Genomic DNA, 11,617 nt, shown 5'->3' with positions numbered 1-11,617 from the left:
CCAGGGACCAGCCAAGGGCCCATCAAGGAAAGTGCGAAACATTTGAATGCCTACTACTTTATGATGATCCAGCAAAGAAAATAACATTATGTATCCATATTTTCTCACATTTAAGTTCAAACTTTAATGTATTTTATTCTATGTGATAGAAGATAAAACAGTGTAATTTCGCCTGCAAGCTAAATTCCCATTGTGTTTGTTAGTTCATCAACAGAGAATACATCCTATCCCACTTCAACTAATCATAAAATGATTGGGTTTTTGACTGGCCGGTCAGTCATGTTGCAGTATTATGTTTTAAGGGCCCTGTCACACCTTGCTGATTTATACAGCGTATGTCTGACGTCCCAGAATCTTCTGAAACACTGACATACACTGAACTTTGTAAGACAACTCCAAATAAAAATGAACATCTTTGCTTATACAAAACTGTATGTGTGGCAGAAAAAGCTTAATTTTGCCATTTGCATGTGCTCCCTGGTGTTTTCTGGGGGAACTTTTGTACAACAGGAACAAGTAGGGGATGTTAATGATAGAATGGATTGAGCTAAATGAGGGGGGGCTGAAACTCAAAATGAAAAGTTTGCTGGATCCTGCATCATTTTCTTCAGGCTTGCTGTGTCCCCTACATGACTTGTACAAAAAAATGAACTTCCCATGGCGGCTCTCTGTGAGGTCTTCCCTGCTTTAAAGTACTCTACAGAAGGCCAATGGTCGCAAAATAACACAATGTAAAATAAAATCCTGAGGGGTTCGTTTTTGCATGGTTCTGTATTCTTGTACAGCTGATTAAATAAACGGTTTAGTCTGAAGCGTTGAAATTTTGCATAGTTTTTATAAAAGCAAGAAACAGCAGAAACCAAAATGCTGAGTATCTATCTCAGGCAGTAACCAGCAGCGGAGTCCATGCTATTTAAGTTTGGGGTTTCAGTAGCTATCCTGCCCTCCCTTTCAGTGCATGGTTTTCTGGTTGCTGGCTGTTTCCAAGGGAATTCTTTAAAGCTTTGGTTATGTGTTATTCTCTGAGGCTTCTGCCCTCTGTTATGCTCAAAAGGCCGCAGCATATCAGGCTTCAGTCTGCATTCCTCAAATACTGTACAGTATATGAGCATTCAAGACAAAAAGACCAGCAATATTGTGGGATGAATAAAAAGTCAAGGACACGGTGACATTTAGTCTCTTTTCGATCATCAGTTTTTTTTTATGTCAGTAGGAAAAAACAAGAAATGTGAAACTAAAGCATATGAAGGATTTGTTTATGAACGATTGAGCCTTTCCTCTAAATGAGCTCTCGGACATTTAAGGTCTTTTTTACATGACGCATAGTGAACATGATCTAAAAATGAAACCAAAAAAATCCTTCAGGTTATTAAAACAAAAAGATCCCCTGAAAACATTGAACTTTTGCTCCAAAAATACAGTTTCAACCAAGTATTTCTCTCTCTTTATCTTTGTTGTTCAACAAAATCTTCCTCCTGTGTAGATTATTTCAGAGAACAGTTCAGTAAATATTGTGCTCTGACTGATCTCTCTTTGATAGCCTCCAGATCACAGCTCAATAAACACGTTTCAAGGAACATAAGCAACCTCTGACCAGTACAGATAATCCTTTGCCTGGAAAATACAACACATACCTTTTCCTTTTATAGAAGCTGCCCTGCTTTGCATTTTTTGCTAAATTCTAATTTCTAAGCCATCACATAATAGACTTTAGGAAAGCAGTTTTTCCTGACTGCAGCTTGTTTTTCTTCTACCTCACACTTCTCAGATTGGATCTTGAGTCATCTGCGTAAATATTATGTTCAGCAAAAAGTCATTTGATTTTTTTTTTACTTATTTCCAGCCATTTTTTTTTTAATCGGCATAGGGAAAACATAACTTACAGCCTGTGCTCATGGAAAGGGTTGGAAAAAACTATTGTATTAAGTATCTCAGTTTGGCTGCTTGTGTAGTTTTTAAACACCTCATGCTTGTCAAGTGGCTCCTCTCCTCTGTCCATTCCTTCCACCCAAAACATCTCTCCACCCTAGCTGCATGCGGTCAAAAACTTTGAGAGTGGAAAGGAGCAGAGCTGGGCGTTCCTCAGTTGCTCAGCAGTGGGTGGATTTTAATCCCTCCCTCCCAAAAAGCTGGATCTGTCTTGTCACTTGAAAGCCTCTCCAAACACAGTATGAATAGTATAAGGTTGGATTTTAGGTAGCCCATGTCTTCTCAACTGTAAAACCCAAGAAACAAGGTAAGTGTTAATAAAAAATACAGTTTCTTTAACTGTCAATATTCAGAACAGAGGACCCAGTATACAGACAGAAAGTATGATATTTCAAAGGGCATTTATTAAAAACAACAGATCTGCAGGGAGCAGCTAGGGCATCTCAGGCAGGAAGCTCTGGTCTTAAAGTTCAATCCGTGCCCAGAGGAAGAGGTGGATTCCAGCCGGATGGGTGCCACCAAGACGTGGCGAACACTGCCCAGAGAGTTACAGACGCTGAAGCCTTGAAGACTGAAGAACAGGCAGGAGATTGGGATAGTGTCAGGAAGCAGTTCCAGGGTTCGTTCAACAGGCAGAATCCAGCAGGAGTCTGAAGACAGATCAGGGTAACAGATCAGAACAGGAACAGGCAGTCTTAGAGGCAGAATGGGTCAGGATCAGGCAATGAGAACACGAACAGTTTAGGCTAGAGAACTCTCACCGAAGGCTTGAATAATTTGGCACTGATGACTGAAAGCAGGCATGTTAAATAGAGACTGGAGAAGGTGACACAGATAAGGCGAATCTGGGCTGAGCTACGCAGGTGAATGGAATGAACCATTAAGCCGGCACCAAGATTATGAAATTAACATGAGCAAAAGATGATGGCATAACATATTCATTTGATTTTGAACTAATATTTTTTTTCAGTGATTGGCAAAATAACCATGTTGAGGTGATGAGGGTATGGTGAAAACATTAAAAGATTTTAACAAATAGAAGCACAAAATTTAAAATCTAGAGCAAAAAAAAAAGCATTCAGGGTATTTCAGAGAGTGGAGCAAAATCAGAGGCAAACCACAAGGAGCTGACAAAAAGTGAATGCAGTCAGTTTTGATCATAAGAATTATACTGTAAACAAGTACACACAGGTAGTACACACAACTAGTGTAATGCTAATATGTAATGCAACAATGACACAACTGAAAAGCCAAAGTGATAGCAGTCCCCTGATCCACCCTGTTTCAGTTGCATACCAGAAAACCAACTGGATCTGCTTATTGTGCGGTGAGACAAGTGGCCTAGGACTTCTTCATTTGTTGTTGTTGTTTGCAATCTGAATTACTTTCTTAGTGCTAAGAAGCCCAACAGATTTATGTCTTTCACAGCAATGCTCCACTTGATAAACACATGCATGACAAGAACCTTATTAGTTGTTTTTTTTCACAGCCAACTGACAGAGAGAGAGAGAGAGAGAGAGAGAGAGAGAGAGAGAGAAAAGGAAAAAGAAGAACAAGAAAGGGAAATAGGTGAGGCAAAAAGTGAAAGGGAGAGACGGTAATAAGAATAACAGAGAGGATAAAGAGAAGACAAGATAACATCCTAGGAGTTTGATCCTATGCCTGCAGGGTCACAAAGAGAAATAACAAAACAAACATTTAAAGTCTCAAGGTACAGACAACTAATGCATATATTGCAATGACCAGACATATATTAGGACATTACTGAAAACTGTCATTTGTGCTTGTATAAGAAAAGTTTCACTAAGAATTCTTCACTGTGGTAAAGAGTCAAAGTCCTTCTTTAAAACTTCTGCCATCACAAAATTATTTGAGAAGTTCAAAAAAACTAAAATCACCCGAGGGCTATTCCTCTTTCTGCCTAGTTATTTAATATTTCACCTATTTTCTGCCTCGTACATTTGCATTTTGTCCTATTTTGTCTGATGTTTTCAGCCATCCTTAGACTAATCTGTTTAATGACACTGTTTCTACTTCCCCTGCAGAGAAGTAGCATCATGGTGAAATGATAAACCTAACTGACCCTAACCAGACAAAGAAACAGGCTCACACTCCTACCCTTACGCTCACACATACAGAAGCTCATAACCATTAACTCAAGTGACAAACAAGAAAGGACCTGATGTGCACACTTGCATTCCCTATACACCCAATAATAAAGGTCCAGGTACCCATACCCCTGAATGTTTCTCACCCCTGCAGACCCAGAAGGTCTATCTTGGTAAAAACCTCTCATCCAAAAAACTTCTTAAGATCTGATCATGGCTTTGTTGTTACTGACTTCTTAGGCATTACCTCATAATGACCTACATAGTAAAGTCTTGATTTCCCTTTTGATTCCAAAACAGGTATGACTCCACTGCACCTGGGAGTGTTTCAGTTGAGTCTGTTGCCATTATATTAGCAGAGGTGCCTATTCAAAAGAAACTGAATTGAAATTAACAGAATTTAAATTATGCAAGCTTCATTCTTTGTCTCTTTAGATTAAACACATTTTATTTTTTCTGCTCTTTCGATGGCTAATTGGATTGCACTTTGCCACGAAAATCCGCTCAGAGCTCATTGGCTCAACTGTTTCTTTCCCAGACATAGTCATTTATAGAGTTTACTGTTACATTTCCTCGATCTGCACTTCTGTTTGCTTTTGTATGTCTGTTTCTGTCTCCTTGAGCCCCAGTCGGCCTCAGCAGATGGCCGCTCACACTGAGCCTGGTTCTGCTGGAGGTTTCTTCCTGTTAAAAGGGAGTTTTTCCTCTCCACTGTCACTACAAGCATGCTTAGTGTGAGGGATTGCATTCAAGTCAATGATTTGATGCAATCAGCTGGTTTTCCTTAGATAGAAAACTTTGAATCAATTTGACTGTACGATCTGGTGAACTGTAAAGTGCCTTGAGATGACATGTGTGAATTGGTGCTATAGAAATAAACTGCATTTGATTTAATTTTTGCGCTACATGAAAATTAGCCCGTTATTTTTTCATTTCCAACTTTGACTTCCCCCTCTAGCAGTTTGGAAAAATCTACAGAAAAGCCACATCTTCATGTAAGCAGTTAGATTTTCGTCAGCAGTGTGAAAGAAGCACCTAAAACATGTTTATACTCCAAAATAATAATATAATTCATAACAACATGAGGAGATGTTACCAATAGTAAAGGGCTCAAATTTAACGTACTTTTAAAAATCAGCCAGATTTACCGACCTTATGATCTTATGAAATACATTTAATATGTTATTACATTGTATGTTGTATGTTATTACATTTAATATTTGTCTGCTACATATTTTCGCAAATATTGAACTCTAAAGGCTTGTGTGTGTGAGCAATAAGTTACAGTCAAAGGTTAAATTAAGACACCCATTAAATAGTCAGTTTTCATTAAAGAAATGCTCTGATATGTGAATCTTTTCTGACTCAGGAGATTTGAAATTATATAACTGTTTGTCATTTTAGCTATTTTAAGTCGGAATAATTGTAGAGGAAGACCTAATTTATTCCATAACAGACATTTAATTTCATAATTCAATTTCACCTAACGTTTTAAAAGGTATTTTCTTTCTATCATTAGAAGGGATAAAAACATTTGTGATTCTCATATTAGTATATATATATATATATATATATATATATATATATATATATATATATATATATATATATGCAAATATGGGGTATACAATTTATTTAAGAACTGATCAAGATTACAAGTTTTTAAAAAAAGAATTGTTTTTTTATATATCGCTGAAATATTGATGCAGACAAAAACTTTCTGCAGCATAGAACTTAATATAGCACAAGTGTTTCAAACAACTTTTTAGGAATTTCAGTCATAGAGGCTTAAACTGAATGACGATACAGAACGGCCATATGTCAATTCACTTTACAGCGCTCTGCTCTCCTAGACACCCCTGAGATCTGGAGGTGTCGACTGGTCCTTTTTTCTCCGACGGCTGCCGCTCCGTCAAATCAAAAGTGTCTCCAAACAGCCCGGCTCCCGTCTGACAGGCGCTCAGAGGGTCCTTCTGTAACTGAATCTGTTAGCTTTGGCAGTTGCACCTTATTACAATGATTTGGGCTGAACTTGACTCGCCTGCTGGACTCCTTCACATCCAGAACCAAGGCATGTGGTGTTTTTTTCGGTCCTCTAAATGTATACCTAAAAGTATGTGGAGCGTGCTTCACCAATTTGAGACTGTGCCTGGATCCTGTTCTCTAGTGTTCCTTCTGAGGTCGATGTAAAACCTGGAACAATTACCTCTGAGCCTTGGATCCTTACACGCAGGGTTTTACTGGAAAACTACTTAATTTGTGGTGGCGTCACTGAAGAATTTCTATGACATGGTTTATTAATTGTCCAATATTTCATGTCATATATGCACGTCCAAACAATACTTAGGAGTGTTCGGACTTCCAGTATCATATGAAGCAAATCATGCATGCATAAATTCCCTAACTTTGGGGGTCTTACTAGAGGCCTCAGGTTACTGCTATTATCTGACATGAATCTTACCTCCTCCATGATATACAATCCAATCTGGATTATAGATTTGAGTCCCCCTCCTCCACTTTAGCCAAGATGAGGAGATTAATTGAGGCCTGTTGCCTTTTTTTCCCCCTCCAGAGTTGAGTCATTTGCTTCCACTGGATAATGTCATCGCAGCTTTGACAAGCCAAACCGCTGAGCTGCTGGACAGCTCCACCGTGTCTATCTGCCCCTGAGAGACGAATACCCACCATCTCAAAATCAAGACTCAACACTGAAGCTCATGCATTTCATTCATTCTTGCCGCACACTCATTAGGGAAGCACTTAAAGGGAAACAGACTTGTTCTTATTTTTATTTATTTTTTTAGTCATTTGTTTTGAGGAGGAATTGCAATGGCCTCAGCAACCCTGAGAAACACACTGTTCTGTCTGCCTGAGCTAAATAAAACAAAGAGCTGCATGCCTTGTTTTTGTCTCATAGCTTAAAAGCATTTAAAAACAGCCAAACAATGCAGGTAGCTGCTGGGTTATCTCATTTTATGTTGACACTTGAATGCCTTCAATAATGCTGTAGGTTGTTATTTGCAGAGCCATCCACTTCTTTTTGTTTTATCTAAGGGTTAGGGATTTAGGTATGTGTATGATAGAGAAATCCAACATTTTCCTTTACATCCTGAAATAAATCCTACCAATAATTTTCAACAGTTCCTTAACTAGTAAACAGGGTTTTCCTACTTGGAATTTAATCTTAGTATACATACACAGGTTGTGTGAAGGTTTCAAAGGTTTGTTAGAGAATATTGGTGAACATCAACCGTCATAAATGCCAAGGAACAAGGCAGAAAGGTCTGGGAAAGAGTTTTAAAGGAGTCTAAAACAGGGGTGCATTATGCAAAAATATCCGGAGCTCAGAGCCTCTCATTTGGTAATTTTTAATGCATCATTTGGAAGAAGGACTATGTTACAACTGCAAACCTCCTGAGACCTGGGCGTCCATTTTAAACCAACAGATCCATGGTACAGTACCAGGCGCTGCAGAAATTATCAGCTCAGAATCAACAACTGAGCTAAAACCTGAAGACAGCATATTAACTGTTAGTTGTGCAGTCCAGAGACGCAAGGAGAAGCATTCATTTGCAGTCCAGTTACAAGTCATAGGGGGGATGCAGGAAGTAGGGATGTCCCATTTTGATATTTCTATCAGATATCGGTGCAATATTAGCCAAAAGATTAATATCGGATTTTATCCGCCATCTAATATCGCACATATTTTCACGCTAATGCAAATGCTTCTGTTAGAAGTTTCTATAACTTATTGGTTACATGGGTTAGTTGTTTTCATACCCTCTGCTGTTCACTGTCGTTCTTAGTTTTAGTAATATTACTTGATCAAACCTTTTCTAACATTCCACAGTGTGAAATAAGTAAGAGAAGTTGTACGTTTCATACTAACATTGTATAAGGTCAAAATCGGTATCAGCCAATTGTCAGAGCTTAAATATCTGTATCGTATCGGAAATGAAAAAGTTGGATCTGACACCCTCAAGGCTGATTTATACGTCTGCATGTGTCGCAGGTAATGCAGACACCCTGCTGCACCTCTCCCAAATTGTAGATGACTGCAAACAGTACCGCAGACAGGAAGCCTCTGATTGGTCAAATCTACATCCGCTCTACACTATCTGTATTTCCTGTTTGGTACCTTACCGGCTTGTTTTGTTTGTATGACCGCCATTGTGGAAAACGACTCGTGAAGATGGACCAGCTAGAAGAGCAAGATGCGCAAGAACGCTGAGACCCTTTTTCCACCTGGATCCCCGCTCTTTTTCACCCTCACGTCCCTCCATTGTCGCACAAATTTGCTCCTTGCGTTTTTCCACTTCCTCGTTGCCTCGGCCGTATCTAGACCCACAGCTAGTGCATGCTTGTCCCTCTTGCGTTGTGGCGTGGAATAACATAGCGCAGACCACGCTTCAATATTGGGCATAAATCAAAACTATCTGCATCATGCCTGCGACACACTGCTGCAGGAGTATAACCAGCCGTTTAGTGCAAAACACAATGAACAAGGTGAAAACAAAGATTAGAGCAAAATGCAATGCTTTGTTAAAAGCAAAGAGCTGCAATTTGATGGTTGAGATCAAATTGTGTCGGTTACCATGACTGATGAGAGGGTTATGATGTTTAAAGGCTGCACCCAATCAGGTTGAGCTTGAGCTGTTTTTTAAAAGAGGACGTCTGAAATATCATGGAAGAAGATAAAGCAGCTACTGGTTTGTTCTTTATTATCCAGGTCAGACATGTAAGGTTTTCTTTAATGAAACCAGAAAAAAAACCCAGCTTGATATAGATTCTTTTCAAAAGACTTTTTTGACAAGACAGAAAAATTCAAAGGAGTAGTTTTGGATGGAGAAAAAAAGTTTGTAAGAGTTTAATAACAGAATCCAGAAAAAAGTATTTTTGTAAAATACTGATGTATGGAAATATTCTTCAGCCCCAATGTTTCTCATTGGTTCTTAAGGTCTCCTGCTCGTCCAGTGCTCTTGGCATTGAGGCTCTTGTTGAATTATTGTCTGGTGTGTTGACAGGAAACAGACCTCACTAAATATCGCAGACTCTAAACATGACCTTAACACATTTCCTCTGACAGATATTAGTCAGTTCTCGGTCCTCATTCATTCAGGCAGTCTACAGCCTGAATGATCTAAACAGCCACAGGGACAGAAACTATTAGCTCACTTCAGACCTGTTTACAGACCTTCAGGAGGAATTATCTCCCTCAATCTGCAGAACATTACAGCAGGGCTCATTTTTGTTTCAATATCACAAGAGTTTCACTACTGACGTGTGAGTTTGAGCCCATGTCGGCAGTTGTGCCCTGAATTTAGCAGATTACACGGCGTGAGACGATCAAAACAAAGTCGGGGACATTGTTTTCTTCATATTTCAGAGGATTAGATACTTGGCAGCTGGGATAGCAGAACATTTACTCTGCATCATGGAAACTTGACTTTATTTGAACTACAAACTCAAAACATGCCAAACGTTTTACACTGGAATTGATCATGTCATATATTTTCAATGCTGAGTTTTAAACAATACAGTTGACAACACAAGGAAACCAAATGGGAATAATTTACAAATAAAAGTAAGCAAATACATGCTTTTTGGTGAATATGTATCATATTAACCTAAACTTTGGTTTAATACTCTTTCATTTACTGTCAAAAATAAAGGAAAATTAATAATTCAGTTGTGTTCACAGCTTTTTAAATGATAAAAACACTGCAGGATTAGGCAAAGGAGTACACTGTTGGGACTCCCAATTCAATTTAATTCAGTTCATTTATATAGCGCCAATTCACAACATGTCATCTCAAGGCACTTTACAGTTCACCAGATCTTCCAGTCAGATTGATTCAACGTTTTTTATCTGGGGAAACCAGTTGATTGCATCGACTCATTGACTCAAAGGCAATCCTTCACACTAAGCATGCTTGTAGCGACAGTTGAGAGGAAAAACTCCCTTTTAACAGAAAAAAACCTCCGGCACAACCAGGCTCAGTTTGAGCGGCCATCTGCCGAGGCCGACTGGGGTTCAAGGAGACAGAAGCGGAAACACAAAAAGCAACTTTAAAAGGCGACCCCGTCCAGGAAACACACAGCCAGGGAGACAAACTCCGAGCCAACTCCCATGTCAGAGGATGAAGAGAGCACATCCAGCCAGACACAGTCAGAGAAACAGGACTACACTGAAAAACAGGTTGATCTCCAACATGTATAAACAAAGGTGTTGATGGAAGCAGCACAGCTGATATTTCTCTCCAGGATGGAGTCACAGCCAAACAGGAACATAAGAGGCAAAGCTACTATGAGAAAAAGCAGAGAGAGCAGAACGTTAGAGATTGCACAAACAGATTCTACAGAGTGGGAGAATAGAGATTTCTCGAGGAAATTTCTGCAAAAGGAACATCTTCCCACAAGTGGATGTATAGTTGAACCTATCTGGTGCAGAACAGTGGACGCAGGGGCAAAATACTCTGACCTCTGACCTTTAACCTAGCATGCAGGGTCCGGTGGGTTTCTAATTTGCAGTAAGGAAAGTATGTGAAAAGTTAACATCTTTCATATAACTAACTGGGGTGTGGTGTGAAGAGCCCAAGACAATTATTTTATTATTTTATTTTTTTGTGTGTTTGTCTTATTGCTTTTGTTTAATGGTGTAAAAATCAGGGGTGGATCTAGATGGGGGGCCAGGGGTGGCCATGTCCACCCTTAGCTAATCATTGGCCACCCCTGTGGCCACCCCTACCATTTATTTCCCTCTAATACAGATGGTGGCAGCAGTAACACTCTCAAGTCGAATATTCAAAACATTAAAATTTTTTATATATTAATTATTTGACAACAAAAACAATGTGACTAATATTAAAGATGAAAAGTACAGAATTCACGCTCTTTTCAGAAATAGATTTTGTGTTATATGGGATACAGAGAAAATGACGTGTCTCTGAAAGTCACAAAGGAGTCTTCAGTGAAATCATAGATAAATAACTATTTTAATAAAAACTTAATAATCAATTTGTGTATATATTAGTATCTGTAAATATCAATTTCATGCAGAATAATTGTTGATAACAGTAGGTAAGTAATGACAAAGGAAGAGATTTTTGCCCCAGAACTTAAACCTGAAAGAATTGTATCCATTATACCTTTTATCTAGAAAGCATGGATGTTTAAATAATTGCGACAAACTATATTTTACTACAGCAAAGGCTGTAGTAAAATATAGTTTGTCTTTAATTAGAAAATATAACGGAAGAGGATTAGGGACGCTGGAAAAAAAAAAGTTTACTGATTTTAAAATTTTATTTCAGTTTAGTATGAAAAAAAAAGTCAGAATTCTGACATTTTTCTCAGAATTCTGACTATTTTTATTGTCAAAATTCAGTCAGAATTCTGAGAAAAAAGTCAGAATTCTTAGATTACAGTCAGAATTCTGAGATTAAAGTCATAATTCTGAGAAAAAAGTAAGATTTCTGAGATTGAAGTCAGAATTCTGACTTTTTTTATTGTCAAAATTCAGTCAGAATTCTGAGAAAAAAGTCAGAATTCTTAGATTAAAGTCAGAATTCTGAGATTAA

This window comes from Cyprinodon variegatus, unplaced genomic scaffold (genome assembly GCF_000732505.1).
Source record: "Cyprinodon variegatus isolate N-32 unplaced genomic scaffold, C_variegatus-1.0 Scaffold905, whole genome shotgun sequence".
NCBI classification, from domain to species: Eukaryota; Metazoa; Chordata; class Actinopteri; order Cyprinodontiformes; family Cyprinodontidae; genus Cyprinodon; species Cyprinodon variegatus.
Note: the sequence above shows the minus strand (reverse complement) of the source record.